Raw genomic sequence first — 16,800 nt, 5'->3', positions numbered from 1 at the left:
AACTCGTTTCTGCGCAGCTTCCACACCGGAGGGCGGCTCCGATCCCGTGCCGTCAGACCCACGAAGGCTCGTTGATAGTCCAGCGGCGGCTAATACATCGACGCCGGCGTCCGAAATCGTGCGCCTCCTGCTTGACACGGCCAGACTGAGCCCGCCCGCAGTCCCGCTTCTTGCGTTGGCTCAAAGCCATGCCGAGCCATGGTTCGCCCGCCCTGCTGGCGAGGTGACGGTCGCAACCGTGCCTCCAGCTCCTACCACGTGGACGCTGCCCGACCACTGAAACGTGCTCCCGTCCGGGTGTGTGTGTGACCTCCGAGCCGAGCATTTTCCACCACCAGCTCAACGCGTTCGGGGGGATTTCGTCCCGGCCGCCGTTCACAGTCTCGCTGCACACAGGCTCTACCCGTTCCTCCTGTCTCTCGAAGGCATGCACGGGACGCCGATGACCTTCGTTTTAAGAATTGAGCTGCTGGATTCATTCCGTTTATGCGACGCGACGGAAATTCTCAGCGCCACTCATAGCTCCCGGTTGGGACGCTACGGTATCACGATTATGCACTTCCTGCAGGCCGATCTCGACGGAGAACTGCTCCCCGGATCGTCCGACGCCAACTACAATTTGGATTTTGGGCCCTCCTCTGTACCGCCGCCAGCTCCACGTTGCACCAGCTACCACAACCTGCTGGGTGCGGTCCAGGGATTGATGACATTTGCCAACGCGGAGTGGTACGAGCCCATGACTTGTCCACTCTACATGATTCGCGAGTTCGTCGCAGCAAACTTGGCTGCAGACCCGTACCACTCCCCGGCCCGCGTTGAACGCACTGTACACGAGGTGAACCAGCTGCTTGGCGCCACGTTTATCCATCTTTTGAGCGACGCACCGACCTGGTGGAGGGACTTCCGGGCGACAGCGATTCGCATTGATTATAACTCGGTGGCGTGGGCAAAGACACTTCACGGGCTTCCGCACCGGCTAACTGACGAGCCCACGTCGGCAGCCACCCCGTCCCAGGGAGATCCAGAGTGCACCGCCACGACCTGGCGGCGTTCCGGTGCATATCAGGGCGTTGATGCCATGCGACGCTAACGGTATGGAACCATGCATCCGGTTCTTCGCGGGCTCCATGTGCTTCGTTGGCACTCAAGCCACTGCGCATCCAGCAACCGTGCGTCCGAATGGCACTCAGGGTTGCCTCCAGCCCTACTCCAGTACATCAAAAGAAGTGCTTCAGCCACCACGGGTCCAACGGTCGCCGCCCTAATTGACGAGGGCGAGGCGCCGTCGGTTCCCCGGTGTAACGGGGTTACACGTACAAGGGGCTACAAGCCACTTGTGAATTTAACAGATAGGATATCTGTTAAAAGTTTTAGATACTCCCTCACCTCGGTGTAAGTCACACCAATGGATACATTGAAGTGGGCCACCACAATGAGTGGTCCACACCTACCCAAAGATCCTATTGATAGAAAGCAGCATCTTTCTACCAATTAGAGACGTGCATATTGGCGGGGCTCTGACAGCCAGCCGCTGTCAACCCTTTCATAGATGATAAACAGTTTTAGCAGATTTAGGAGGAAGATCAATTTACAAACAATACAGTTCTCATTTTACCTAATCTAAGTCACATGGAGTCTTATCTGATTTAGATTATATTTGTGTATTCAAATATAATTAACCTAAGTCATTACTAAGTACTTACGCTCCCTCACACACGTAGCGCGACGTGTAAGCAAAAGTAGTGAGTCAAGTTAGACCCACTACACCTGGTAGCACTTTGTAGTCCGTCTAACGACCGACCGCTTGACGTTCGTACGAGGTGTGCGAACGCGGAGCCGAGAACCACATGAGCACGGAGGTGCCCATGGAGAGCTCCAACACGCCTGCAACGCATGTTGCACGCGCTGGCTGCCCCCACCTGTCTGACCTAGAGTGGGAAGCCCTCCAACGACTGTCAACAGTCATTGGAGAAGCGGCGATAGCTACGATGCTGGGTACGCTATCGCCGACAGAACAACATGGTGTTGCTCTAGGATTCATCATGAACGAGCAGCGTGATGCTGCTTCCTCAGTGACGGCGTCGTCAGGGACGACACCGCGTGCTCAATCATCAAAATTGAGCGTAAGCAATTACGTGGGAAGAGAGGGCGAACCTCTCCTCCGATGGCTTGTCGAGCTCGACACAGCCATAGCGGCTCGACGCATCGTCGACCCGCTGTCGAAGGTCGCGTTCGCCATGTCCTGCCTTGGCGGACGCGCAAGGAGTTGGGCGTATGGACGCCGACTCTCCGATCCTACGTGCTTCAGCACGTACGAAGTATTCAAAGAGGAGCTCAGACAAGCATTTGAGCCCCCGCAAAACGAGTTCCGGTCGAGGGCGGAGTTCCTCGACCTTCAGCAGGGTAAACATGACGTTCATGCTTACGCGCAGCGCGCACGATACCTGGTCTCAACTATCGTGACTAATCCAATTGACGAGGCGACTAAGGTCGTCACGTTCATGAAGGGACTTAGAGATGGGCCCGTGAAGACCTATCTCTTCCGAGAGTATCCGAGTACTCTCGAAGCTGCAATCGCCCTTGCCATGCAAGAAGTGTTTAGCCTGCGACAGGCTAAACTCCATGTAAATGCGCCGAGACCGCTACCGCGCTCGGTAGCGAGAACGGGAGGTCCGGAACCAATGGACCTCTCGAACGCAACAACTGCTGGTTACCAGCAGGGAGGTCACGTGCGATGCTTCCGTTGCGGAAGGATCGGTCACTTTGCACGGGAGTGCACAGCTCCCATGCCCCCTGGAGGTGGCCGTCGTGGCGATGCCTAGCATCGCCACGGACCAACAAAAAACGCGAACATCCAGTAGGCGCGGGGCGCCCTACTGGTAATACAGTCACGCGTGCCGACATTGGGCACGCGACACTGAGGACTGCAGCCCCCAGTGAGACTAGCTCTCGCTGCAAGAAACAAGATGACAGACCGAACCTAGTCATCTTGAAGGTTTACTCGAAGAGAGCGAGTGACTCTCTTCGAGCTTTGGTAGATTCAGGCGCGTCGAACAACTTTGTTCGACTACGAAGCCTGTCGAGACTTGACTTCGAGGAGGTAAACGTACCTCGAAGTCTTCTGGATGTACGACTGGCAACAGGTGCCATCGTGAAGACCGAGAAGCGCGTCGTGAACGTGCGCTTCTCGTACAAACAACGAGTGTTTGTCGAACGCTTTATCGTCCTGGACCTGGACGATAAGTTCGACGTAGTAATGGGCATACTGTGGCTTGCACGGCATGATCCGGTGATAGACTGGAAGAAGCGCACGCTCGTGCGCTTCAGACGCGACAGCGGAACAGAGAGCGATGGCCCTGTTACCGCAGTGCGCGCACCAGCAGGTGCGCGCGGCTCACCAGTCGAGACAGCGCTTAACGCTGCTGTCCCGGAGTGCCCAAGGAGTGCGCGAGGGTGCGCACAAGTGAAACCCACGTCGGCAATGCTGCCGACGTCGGAAGAAAAAGATGTACTTGTTCCGGGAACCAACACCCACATTCAAGCGTGTAAGGGACAGTCCCTGACCCGAAGAGGTCAGGTCGACAACGGCGCGCCGGCTCCAGGAGCCGACGCACCCTCGGTCATGAGGGGCTCCGCCAATGAATGGCGTCGAGGTGACGAAGGCGTGTCAACTCCGGGAGTTGACGCTGCAAACAGTGCGGACGGTTGCAAACGTTCCGCACTGACGCAATTTGCATGCTGTCGTGCAGCCGGGCTGCACGAAGGAAAATGCGGTCAAGCCGGGCTTAATACCGCGCGCCCGCGGACAGGGTCCGCCGGCGAACAACTGTCCACGGCCGGGACTGGACCAGAAAAACAACTGTGCGGAGCCCGGCTCCGCACAACAAGAAGACGGCGCAAGCGGAGAACGCTGCGCAAGTCTCGGTCCGGGACCGAGACGCAACAAGAACAGTCTGCTGGGCAGACTGCGGCGGTGATGCCGAATGTCAAGACGCTAAGCGTCTTGACGCGCACCGATACTGGATTCCAGTATCGTGACATGGAACTCGCTAGTCCTCCGACGACGGCGTCGGAGTTGACTTCGCTTCCAGCCATGAGCTGGAAGCGCTTCACGCGCGACTTGCACGATGGACGCATCGAGCAAGTCTGCGTTCTTTCGGACAGCGAAAGAACGGAGAGCGAGAGCGAAGAGCTGAGGCAGCTCTTCATGGGAAGTACCACTGAGAGTGAAGACACTCTCAGTGCGAAGACGAAGCGAGAGCGCTTCGAGGAACAAGGTTGGGACTCGTTGAAGTCGAGCCCCTATAACGAATTATTAGGGGAGTACAAAGACGTACTCCTGGAGGAGATTCCTGCGGAGCTTCCGCATGACAAGGGCATAGAGCACGAGATTGATCTCGTGCCGGGCACGAAGTATTGTGTTACGCGGCAGTGGCCACTGCCGCGAGATCAAGTGTATGCGATCGACGTCTTCTTTGAAAGTCGTCGCAAAGCTGGACAAGTGTGGGAATCGAAGTCCCGGCACAGTGCTCCGACGTTCTGTATAAAAACGCCACAGGGCGGATGGTACATCGTTCATCCATACAATAAGCTGAACGATGCGACGGCACCAGCGCAGATGCCGATACCACGAAAAGATGTTATCATCGATTCGATGGCCGGGAGCACCGGTTACAGTGCTCTCGACTTGCGAGATGGTTTCTATCAGATCCTCATGTGTGAGAGCGACATCCCTCTCACGGCAGTGAGCACGCCAAGCGGCATGCGCTGGGAGTGGCTAGTAATGCCACAGGGGCTTCAGAACGCCCCTGCGACTTTCAACAGGTGCGTGACGCACTTGTTGCGCTCGGTGCGCGACTACGCACCGAGCTACTTCGATGATGTGTTCATCCACAGCCGAGCTGTGGACGGGAAGACCGACGTAGAGATGCACAGGGTGCATCTCCGGAAGCTACTTGAGCTTATGCGAAAGCATAAGCTCTACGCGAAACTGAAGAAGTGTATCTTCGGGGCGAGCGAGATACCCGTCCTCGGGTGTCTCGTAGGGAAAAATGGTGTTCGCCCTGACCCGGAAAAAGGCAGAGTGATTAATGAATGGCCAACTCCTTCAAGTGTCAAGGAACTGAGGCAGTTCCTTGGCTTGTCCACGTACAAGATCCGCCCGCTGGCACAACAACTTCTTAAGAAAGAAGCTGTGTGAAATTGGACAACCGATTGCCAAAAGGCATTCGATGCAGTCAAGCGGGGCTTGACTGAGGCACCGATCTTGGCAGTGGCTGACCAAGATCGTCCATTTCACGTCGTATGTGACGCATCCCACTTCGCGATCGGTTGCGCGTTGATGCAGCACGATCACGAGGGCAGTGATCGTGTCGTCTACTACCAATCGCGTCAGCTGAAGCCAGCTGAGCGCAACTATCCGGTGCATGACAAGGAACTCCTTGCCATGAAATACGCACTCGCAAAGTTCGGAGTGTATTTGCTTGGAAGTAGACCGTTTATGGTCTACACCGACCATGCATCACTGCGCACTGCAGTGAAGTCACCACACATATCACAAAGAATGGCGAGATGGCTCTCATTGTTTGCGGAGTATAACGTCCGGGTCGAATACAAACCCGGAAGATTGAATGTGGTGGCCGACGCGTTATCACGTCGGCCGGATTATGCAGATGCTGCTGACGTCAATGCCATTGACGTCATGCGATCGAGCAAACCCACATCGTCTCTGTTGGACGATGTGAAGGCCGCGTACGCGCACGACGCGGACACGAAGCTCTTGCTGGCCTATGGAACAGCGCCTTCTGACAAGTCCCGTCAGAAGCTGCCCAAGCACCTTCGTGCGCGTGCACACCGCTTTCGAGTGCACGACGGAATACTGCTTTACAATGCAGTCGTGCCGAATGACCATGACCTGCGACTCAGGATCATGTACGAATATCATGATGCCCCGACTGCGGGGCATCTCGGACGTGAGCAGACATACCTCCTTCTCACTCGCGACTTCTACTGGCACCACCAGTATAAGTGGGTGCGCAAATACGTCCGTGCTTGCGAGGTATGCCAACGCGTAAAGCCTGCACCATTCGCGCAGGTTCCTTTACAATCACTACCGACTCCGTCGGAGTGTTGGAAGTCCATGTCTTTGGACTTCATCTTTGGTCTCCGGAGGGAATTCCGGTGTTGTGGTCTTCGTCGACCGCTTCAGCAAGATGGTACATCTTGCTGCGATGCCGGCAGAAGTAACCGCGAAGCAGACGGCCCGTGTGTTCGTCGACATGGTGTTCAAACACCATGGCATGCCGACCGACATCGTGTCGGACAGAGACCCGCGCTTCACAGCGCACCTGTGGCAAGAAGTGTTTTCACTTCTTTAGAGCCAACTTTCAATGTCGACTGCGGATCATCCGCAGACGGACGGTCAAACCGAGCGCGTGAATCGCGTGCTCGTCGATATGTTGAAGAGCTACGCTCACTCGTTCCAATACTGGAGCGAGTGCTTATCGATGGCAGAGTTTTCCATCAATAACTCAGTGCATGCCTCGACCGGGCATACACCGTTCTACGTGAATGCCATGCGGCATCCACGCCTACCGAGTTTACGTGGAGTGATGGCTCCCACTTTAAGTGGGGGAGGATCTACGACTGCAATACAGCAGCCGCAGAAAACCGCTGACACTTGCACAGTGTCAGCTGCAACAACCAACAAAACGCATGAGTCTGCGCAGGGCGCGGACTCCTCAAACAACAAGGACAAAGACCACGGGTCTGCGCAGGGCGCAGCCACCGCGAAGAACCACGCACAGGCCGGGCCTCTAGCGGAGAGCGAGCTGAATGACTTCAGCTCGGATGCAATCAACTTCCTTACCAAAAGACAAGCCGTAATCCGGTTTGTCCAGGATGCAATAGCAGCTTCTGTTGATCAACAGAAGCTGAACGCAGACAATGTGGGCAGAAGCAACATAAATGAATTCAAAGTTAGTTCATTGGTTTTGTTAGCTACTCAAAACCTGCCTAAACATGCAGTTTCGGGTTTCGGAGCAAGTAAGCTTGCTCCGCACTGAAAGCCCTCGGGCACAGCGCTCGGCACGTTAGCCTCCTCCGCAGCAACGTGGAGTTGCTCCAACTTTCCACGCTTCGAGTACGTCTCGAAGCGATCACGCGCTTGCTTAATCCGATCACGGTAAGTATTCGGCTTCTTGTTGAAGTTCGCAACAAAAGCATTCCAACTTTGGGAAAGTGCCTGCCACTCGGGCACCAGAGCTCGCAATCGGGTACCCGAGCCCGGTTAAAATGCTTACCCGGCCGGGTATACCCGAACTTCGGGTAGGGTGCGGGTACCCGAAATTATCCTCGGGTGGGTTGCGGGTACCCGAGTCTATCTGTAATGTTGCATACAGTACAACCGCTTGCCTTTGTTATAGATATAGCCCGCTTCTCCGTGCTATTTACATCCCAAGAAACGACAGAGATTGTAGAAGACGCTGGGAGAGTACCAGTTCTTTCAGTGCTTCACCAATCCGATCGACTGTATCATCCACTAAACTGTGTGCAGGCCGTACTCGCTCGCACAAAGAGCAGAAAACAAGTTCCGCTTCATTCATGGTGGGTGCTGCAGACTTGACGAGAGCGATGACGAAAATGCACCATGCGTAAATCTTGATGAGCAAGAGGAGTTCGACAAATACATGAGCTGCTCCCTGGATAAAGACAACAAAACCAACCTCGACATATTGGAATGGTGGAACTCCACAGGTAAACCAGCATATCCGAAGCTTGCGATGGTGGCAAGGGCGATACTGTGCATTCCGGCGTCAAGCGCCGTATCGGAAAGCAATTTCTCCACTGCGGGAACCGTAATGTGTAAATCGCGGAATTCCCTCAATCGATCCGGGGTGCGGGTGCCCGGAGTGAACAAGAGGATCGGGTGGGTGCGGGTAACCCGAAAATCGCCATTTGCGGGCTCTGTGGGGCACTTTGCTGCGAGAAGACGTCTTCTTGCTTTGAAACCATCGGAGCTCATGGTAGAGTCCGATGTAATAATCGCGCCTTTGATGCGTCTCCGCAGCAAAGTGCAGCTCGGCTGCCACGGCGTCATCTTTGATGGCGCTGCATACGTATAGCGGCACCTCATTCGGAGGTACCGAGTTCCCATACCGGTCCGAGATCTCGGACGCGGACGGTATCCACGGATCGCGCGCTGCGCCTGCAGCGCGCGCAGAACTGAGAGTCCCAGCGGAAGCGAGTGGGGTATCGCTTTCAGTTGGCGAACGCTCCGATTCGTCCCCTTCACCCGGGTGAATGTTTTTAGCGTGGGTGTCGAGCGACTCGCTCGACACTGAGTCTTTGCGCCTTGAGGACGAGTCCTTCTCGTCCTCCATGTCTTCATCGTCGTCGCCGAAGTCGACGACGTCACCATTCTTTGCCTTCTGGCGCTGGAAGTAGTCATCGATGGAAAGATGACTCTCCACCGCCTTCGGATTCTTCTTCTCTTGGGGCGCGCTCATCGTTGAATGAGCGCGGGTTTCTTCTCCAATCGCGGAGAATTGATGAATGGTTAATTCAGAGATTGACGTGCGGGGACCCCGCCCGTCTAACCTTAAGGGGGGGGGATGGTGTAACGGGGTTACACGCACAAGTGGCTACAATTGTGATTTTAACATATAAAATATATGTTAAAAGTTTTAAGTACTTCCTCACCTTGGTGTAAGTCACACCAATGGATACATTGAAGTGGGCCACCACAATGAGTGGTCCACACCTACCCAAAGATCCTATTGGTAGAAAGCAGCAACTTTCTACCAATTAGAGACGTGTATATTATCGGGGCTCTGACAGCCAGCCGCTGTCAACCCTTTCATAGATGATAAACAGTTTTAGCAGATTTAGGAGGAAGATCAATCCACAAACAATACAGTTCTCATTTTACCTTAAACTAGCTACTTGGAGTCTTTTCTGATTTAAATTATATTTGTGTATTCAAATATAATTAACCTAAGTCATTACTTAGTACTTACGCTCCCTCATACACGTAGCGCGACGTGTAAGCTAAAGTAGTGAGTCCAGTTAGACCTACTACAGTAACCGCGTTGTAGCAACGCCCTACGTGAAGGTATTGAACCTAACTCAGCTGTTCGACCAACCTCTTGTGGCGTGCCAACTCGACTTGCATCACTTCCTCCTTACACGCGATCACCCCCATCGATTGCTGGATCGCAAGCCGCGAGTCGCCCACGATTATCAGGTCAGAGATCCCACGTACCAAGGCAGCGGTCGCCCCGTTGCTCATGCCGGTATGCTCGGCTACGTTCGTCGTGGTCGGCCGAAGGTGCGCGCTCGCAGCGATCTCAATGCGCCACTCGGGCAATCGCCACAGGATCCATGAGCAGCTTCCATGCCCGCCGAGTTTCCCCGTCTTAGCCGCGCCGTTGAATGACATCACATGCCCCTTGAAGTCGGTTGGTACTCGAGCATAGAGGAGGTCTGGATACATCCTCATGGTGGCCGAGTTCTCCAAGTAGTCTTCGAGCGGATTGGCTACGACGAGAGCTCGGCGATCGGCTTCAAGCTCCGTAATCGGACTCGACTCGAGTTCAAACGCAGCTGAGGGCTCCTTCCACTGTTCGAACTCGCCGGACCGCTGATCTTCCTTAGCTTTCCATTCTTCGCCGAGTTGCGCGGCCGGGTGACAGCGTAGCTGAACGCCTCCTTGGGGGTCCTCGTCCATGGGTACATCGCTGACGTCGATCTCTTCACAGCCGAGTCGACAGGAAGGTGGTCCCGGTCCAGTCTCCTCCAGGATCAACTCGACTGGCATGGGGGGTGGTTCACCGTCAGAGCCAACACGATCTCTGACCAGTCGGCCACATGACCTCGGCTCAGCTGAGTCACTCGGGGAGCCGGGATCGCTCTGCTCGGCCGAATTTTCATCCATATCCAGGCAGCGATTCGGGGTAGAGCGATTGGCTTCCTCCACGACATCCCTTCCATCAGGGTTCGACTCGGCTGAGTCACCCCCCGGGGCTCCAATTGCTGCTAGCCGAGTTGACAACGTGGTCCCCACCTGTGGCGGGCGGTCCGGACAGGCCAGACCCGCCTGCAGACTCGGCTGACGCCTCCTCGCGTTTGGCAACCAGCTCCCATTGCTGGGCGCACATGTGCTCTGGTCTCTCTTCTTCTTCTGGGGGGCGAGTAGTCACTTCTTTAGGCTTCGTGTACGGTCTACGTTCCACCGCCGGTGGCTGTCGTGCCAGCCACTCATCATACAGCTGTCGCTCTTTCTTCAACAAACCTTGTCGATGGCCGCTTCATAGGCGAGAACCTGCCAGTCTTTGGACTTCGCCGAGTTCAACCGGACGTATCCCTCGGGGGGAAGCACGCCATCTGGGGCCCAAGCAATCACTGAGAAGTGGGCAGGGCACCAGACGGCCACTGACCTCACGTTCGTGAGCACCACGCGCACGGCTTCGCCATTCCGCTTGACGATCACAGTAGGGACCCAGTCTCGTGTGCGCCGCACCCACAAGTCATGCGTCGAGTCGTCCGGTTGCTGCTTGCTCAACTTGAACTCGGCGGGGAGCCTATTCGGCAAGCTCATAGGCTCCGCAGGCCCGTTTGTGATGTACAGGCTGTCCCGCGGCGTTTCCGCTGCATTCTTCGACCGGATCAACGGAACGGTCACCTCGTCGGGCAGCTTGGTCGTCGAGTTAATCAAGTCGAGTCGGATCCCCGCGGTGATCATGAAGTCGGTCCCCAGGATCAGGTCGACTCCTGTATGATGGTTGATAACCCACACATCGAACTCGTAGGCCACTTCCCAGCCGAGTGTCACCTTCACCATCGCCTCGGGACCGTCTATGCCCAAATGCCTCGTACATCGATCTGCATATCTTGGCTCACGACTCGCTGCTTCAGCCGCAGCTTCCGGGCGAATGATTCTGTGATGACCGTCACATTCGCCCCCGTATCCAGCAAGATCTTCGTCCGCTGGTCGTTCACCGCTCCCATCACGAGCGCCCTCATTCGAACTCGGCGGTCGAACTTCTGGGACGACCACCACCCCAATCTTTCTCCAGGGAGCAACTGCATCACCTTCGTGCCGTCACCGGTTCTCTAGTCCGCCGAGTCACCACTGCACTATTCACTATCGCTCGGCGTTCTTCGTCCGATCCGTCGAGCTCACTGCTATTTCCGTCGTTTTCACTTGCACCATCGCCGTCCTCACTTCGTTCCTCGGGCCATTTTGCTTCGCCGACAAAAGTAAACACAAAGTTCGCTTCTACTGCCGACTCGGTGGACTGGGACAGCCCGGTGGTGTCCAACCAGTCAGTGTTGGCGGGCCGCCGAGTTTAAATCACTCGGCGTATAGAGGTCTTGTAGATCATCCGGCACCTTGGACGTGTCGACATTTGCCTTGACAAATGAGCCCAGCTTCTCGTAGCGTTGGAACAGTTCACATTGCCCTACATCATGGACTTGCTTGTAGAACTTGCATCGCCGACGGCAGAAGTGGATGGAGGGGTTGGCTCCACCACATGCGGCACACGGGCCGTACGGTGGGCGCTCGCGGGAGTCACGACGCCCATCATAGTCCCGGCGCTCGACAGGTCGCCCACCTCGCCCAGCTGCCCCGGGTGGAGCTCGGTAAACATCACCCCTCGGTGTCTTCGCCGAGTTGTTGCGATCACCGGACCGCCGACCACGGTCGCTCAAGTCCCCAGCGTCCAGGTAGTCTTCTTCCGAGTCGTCCGCCGAGTCCGAGTAGCTATGATAGCTGTCTTCGCTGCGGTCGCTCTCGGAATCATACCGAGCCATGCGTCGACGGTCCGCCACTTCGTACGTATCATCCTCCAGTACCGCAGCTGCTGCAAGTCGGCGGTCCCGGCCATCATCTCGGCACGGTCGCCGATCATCTCGGCGATCTCCACGTCGGTCGTCTCGGCGATCTCCGCGTTGGTCATCTCGGCGTTCGTCACGCCGGTCGTCTCGGCGGAGGTCACTCCGCCGAGTCGACTCAGACCGCTTCCCAACTCGACTGTATGCTCCCACGAGCCCGTCCCGCTTCTTCCGCTTTTCTCCCAGGATCTTCTGGTTGATAATCTACTCAACTTTCTTGATGTCGTCGAATTGCTGCGGATAGAGCAGGTTCATGATGTTATCGTCCTCACAATTCAACGAGAAGTGCTCGACGTGATCAGCGGCGTCTGGTCCTTTAGACTCATACTGGATCTTGGCCGACTTCGCGTATCCGTTCAACCGGATCAGGAAGTCGCACACAGGTTCGTTCTCCTTGCATCGAGCTGAGTAATAGCGCGTACGCGCTGACTGGTCGAACTGTGAGCAGTATTAGTCCAGGAATGCCTCGCTGAGAAGATTCCACTTCCGCTGAGTCTTCTTCGGCAGCAGGCGATACCATCCATTCGCCGCTCGCCCCAAACTCAGCGAGAACGGCTCGCACCAGGCATCTTGGGCCATCCTCGTGCCTTTCATCTCGTAGATGAACCGCTTCAACCACTGGAGCGAGTCTTCAGAGCGGTAACGCTTTCCTTCAAACTTGGCGATCTTGTCCAGCGAAGCGTGGGTACGCACTTCCAAGTACTGGGTCCTGTCACTGTCGGTGTCGTCGAAGCTCAGCCGCTTGATTACCGCCTTCGCCGAGTCTTCCGCCGAGTCGTGGTAGTCTCTTTCCTCATCGTCGTCGTCTCCGCCAAGTTCTGCTTCGTCCGCCGCGTCGTAGAACTCGTCGTACCGGGCCCTACACGACCTCTCCCTCACAGGAGTTTTCATGTGGGAGCCTTCAAAGTACGGGGACCCTTCCGTCGCCCGGAACACCTCACGCCGCCCCTTCTTCGTCTCCGACGTCTTCGGCAACGGAATCCTGCTGGGGTCTTCGCCGAGTTGCTGGGGCTCGGCGGTTCATTTTGCGATCGATTACCGAGGCCCCTCCGGGTGTTCGAGCCCGAACGCCCATCTCAGTCGCCGCTTCCACCGCATCAACTCCAGTGAGGCCCGCATTGGGGTCCATCCGTCCAGCATCACGCTGCTGGGTCGGCTCGTGCACCGAAACCCCATCGCCTTCAGGAGCAGCATGGTGTCCTCCGCCAAGTGGTTGACGTCGGTGCTGTTCACTGGCTGGACCAACTCCGGCCCCAGCACAGGCCACTTCGCTTGGTCCATCGCCACCGGCCCAAACATCACCATCCAACCACTCTGCGTCTTCATCTCTGCGCCGAGTCGAGCCAAAACCTTGTTCGCACTCGGCGTATCCGCATTCTTCGTCGCTCGCGGTATTAGGGGCGGACGGTCCCCTGGAGCAACGTCGTCATCATCATCGTCCGCATCATCGCCGAGCTCGGCGGTTAAGTTTCGCTGAACTGGGCGCGGTTTCCCATGCGCCCAACTCGTAGCGACAAATCCTCGACTTCGTCGAGCAGTTCCGCCGTCGACTTCACCGCGTCATACTCGGTCTTCATCTCCAACTCTTCCTCATCATCACTTCAATGCTCTCGGGCCTCCTCATCGTCGAACGAGACGGAGCGCGTCGCTTCCGCCGTCGCGTCCATAATCATCGCCGTCGTCGAGTCCGTCGAGTTGGTTAGCTCCGCCGAGTTAGCTCTGGCCGTCGCCAGGCTCGGCGTTACAATTTCCCTTGACCATCTTCTCTCTCCTTGCTCTTCTCAAACCTTGGTTAGCAGGTACCGTCGAAACACAAGCCCACCCCTGTTCCCGGGTCGCGGCACCAGTTGTGGTTTTGCAGAACACACAAATATCGTCAGATGTGGATCTCCAGCACAAACCACAACAATCGCCGAGTTAGGTCGGCGGTTGTTGGCCTGCGCAGGGGTGGCCCCCTCGCGCTTCGGCCCAACCGGGACAGCGGGTGTTTCGCCTCTCGCCGACACCTGCCAACCAAGGTCCACTCTTCCGGAGATCCGCCGAGCTAGCGGACTCCGTTCACAAACAGTATATAAATTTAAAATACTTGTTTTATTTTTAAACTCCTGTGCCCTCCACCAAAGGATGGACGGCGGCGCGCGAGCGCTTTTGCAGGCCGCCGGGGAAGAAACAACCCGACTTGAAGAGTAACGGCACCCGGGCTGTCCGGCGTACCGGCTCGCTGAGTTAGCGAGACTTTTCCTTCGCACTTGGCGAGCACCCAACGCCCAACCCGGGCCGACCTAATCTCTTGGCGCTGCCAGTCGAGTACCCTACAAGCTATGCCTCTCGGGTACCGACGGCAGGCATAATCCGACCCCGTGAAGGGACTTACCGGAAAGTGTGCAGTGTTGTGGGCCTAGAAAATTCTGCTCTGTTTGTTCTCAAGTCTTCTGGGCACCCTGAAAGAGCGCCTCTACTATTCCTAAGGTCCTATACAAATATCAAGTGAAATGGAGTGGTTTCGGATCTCGGCCGACCCTTCACTCTTGTTACGACGCTCCGAACTCGGCTGAGCCGGATAAGCTGTCCGGATAACCCGGCGAGCTCCACGGGGAGGTCTCACCGACTCGGCTGAGTGCTGCTGGGCTCGCCGAGCTCACGCTGGGTCCTCCTGTGAAGCCTCTGGCCGTGCCCCGCTTCGTCTGGGCGGCCGACGGCCCTATTTAGCCGAGCTCGAGGTCAGGAAGCTGCCTTGTACTCGGCTGAGCGCCTCCTAGCGCTCCCCGCGCTCGCGCCGCAGTATGTGTGTCTGCCCCTTGCGTGGCGCCGCCCGTCCGTGGTCTCCTGTGCTCTTGGATCCTCGTCAGTCGGCTGCAGTGCGTCCGAGAAGCCTGCGAGCTCGGCGAGCTCGGCGGACTGGCACAGTGTACACACCCAGCCGAGTAGTGCCGTCGATTCTGCTTTTCTGGCTGTCTTGGTACTTGTTCCACGAAATCTGGTGTTCCTACACCCTAGCCGAGTCCAGCGGCTGAAACCTGCCTTGGTCTCGACTGAGCTCCCTCCTGGACTCAGCTGTGAACTCTGTGCACTTCCTCCGGTCGCCGCGGGTTAGTCCTTGGCTCTTGGCACTCACTCGTCCACGTAGCCGAGTTGGCGGGCCTTCTGGATCGCGCTAGCCTGGTGAACTCGGCTGTCTGGTACAGTGTACCCATCCAGCCGAGTAATACCGTCGATTCCGCATTTAGGCGGATTTGGTACGCTGTTCCACTTGGGTGCTCCACAAAACTGATGTTTGCTACACCACACAGGACCATCCATGCGGACGCGCTGGGCACGTCCAAGCACTGCGCCGTCAAGTAATGGCGGCTGCGCATCGCCACCTTCCACGCCTCGTCGACCAGAAGGTTGAACACCTCCCGGCAGACCTCCTTCAACGCCTCGCCTTGCTTCACAGAGGTGACTGCGAGCCGCAGCAGCACGTCCGAGTACTCGTCGGCGATCATGACTGGTGGCTTGTGCACGACGAGAGCAAATTGAACAACGGCAAAATCTAGAACCACCCGGTCTGTCCGAGACAAAGTGACGGTACATTCGTCAAGGTGAAAGAAACAATAGCGACTGCCTGGTACTGGACAGTATCAATTGGACACAGACATAGATTGTAAGCCATTTGTGGTGAAGACTTTTTGTGATAAAGCGGCATATATATATTTATTTATTTAAACCCGTCATATTGTGCTTCCCGTACGAAATTGCCCTTCTCGGGTCATTGGCCAGATCGCCGGCAAATCGACAGACCGATCTGATTGGACAAAATGCGTTAAGATTGTTGTCTAGCCTGCATTCCGCATTCGGCGCTCAAGCCCTAAGGTGATGAAGTGGTGGTAGCTGTCTTCGTCGTTATGAAAGTCTGTGCTCACACCCGTGTCTGCATGAAGCCTGCAGGAGCATAGTGGGCGCTCGTACCAGCCGATCTCGGCCCGAGGTGGCTATATTAACGGTACAGGGTGCGCAGGAGCGCGTTGAAGAGCAGCGCAAGTACAAGCTGCTTCAAGAAGGCAAGACAGTCTGTCGTGTAGATTATATATTGGCACACTTTCCCCACCAACAACACCCACCAAGTCACCGAAGACTCAATGGGCTTGTTAGGGTTCGAACCTGAAGGCCCAGGAACTTTCCCTTGCACCGGGTTGATGTTTCCCCTGTGTACCGAGCTTCCGCTAGTCGACCGACAGAAGACTCAGCGTCACTAGCCACGAGCAAAGGCTAGCACGCTCTCACACACAAAATATACCTCGCAGGCCCTCAAGGAAGGGTCCGGCCTTTTACGGCGTGATACGAGGGTGCCGGAGCTATACTCCGGCGGGAGGAAATAAATGGAGTGCGCTCTCGCTCCTCCAGTTCCTGGCGACGACTCGTCGCTACCAATACACCGGTCACTACTCTTTTGGCCCTGCCAGGGATGAACACACGCTACACTAGTAGATGTGCCCACCAACAGTCATAATCCTACCTACCAGGTTTACCTTGAGCTGCAGGTCGTTCACTGCAGGCACCGGTGTCGCCCTTGCGTGGTTGGGAGGAAAAGCTGTTCTGTTATTGTTGCCCGAAGGCTTATCTTGTCTTCTCTTAAGTTTCCTATCGATCAATACAAATATCAAGTATAAACGCGTCCGTTTTTGGACCGCCAGTTGTCCGTAACTCACGTCTCTTCGGCGCTTTCTCTGCGACGTGGCGGCGTTACCGACGACTCAAACGGCCGCTGAAACGCCACCGACGACTCGGGACAGGCGCCGACGACTCATAAGTTCGGATCTTGCCAGTAGGTTAGCATCGTACTTAGCGAGCTGCAACCGCCCGTGCTTGACTTGGGACCGTCGACTCGTCACTGGCCTATTTAGGCCAATCAGCGATCGGGGAGTT

The sequence above is a fragment of the Phytophthora cinnamomi genome (genome assembly GCF_018691715.1).
Source record: "Phytophthora cinnamomi strain GKB4 chromosome Unknown Contig27, whole genome shotgun sequence".
Taxonomy (NCBI): Eukaryota; Oomycota; class Peronosporomycetes; order Peronosporales; family Peronosporaceae; genus Phytophthora; species Phytophthora cinnamomi.
This window is presented reverse-complemented; position numbering follows the sequence as displayed.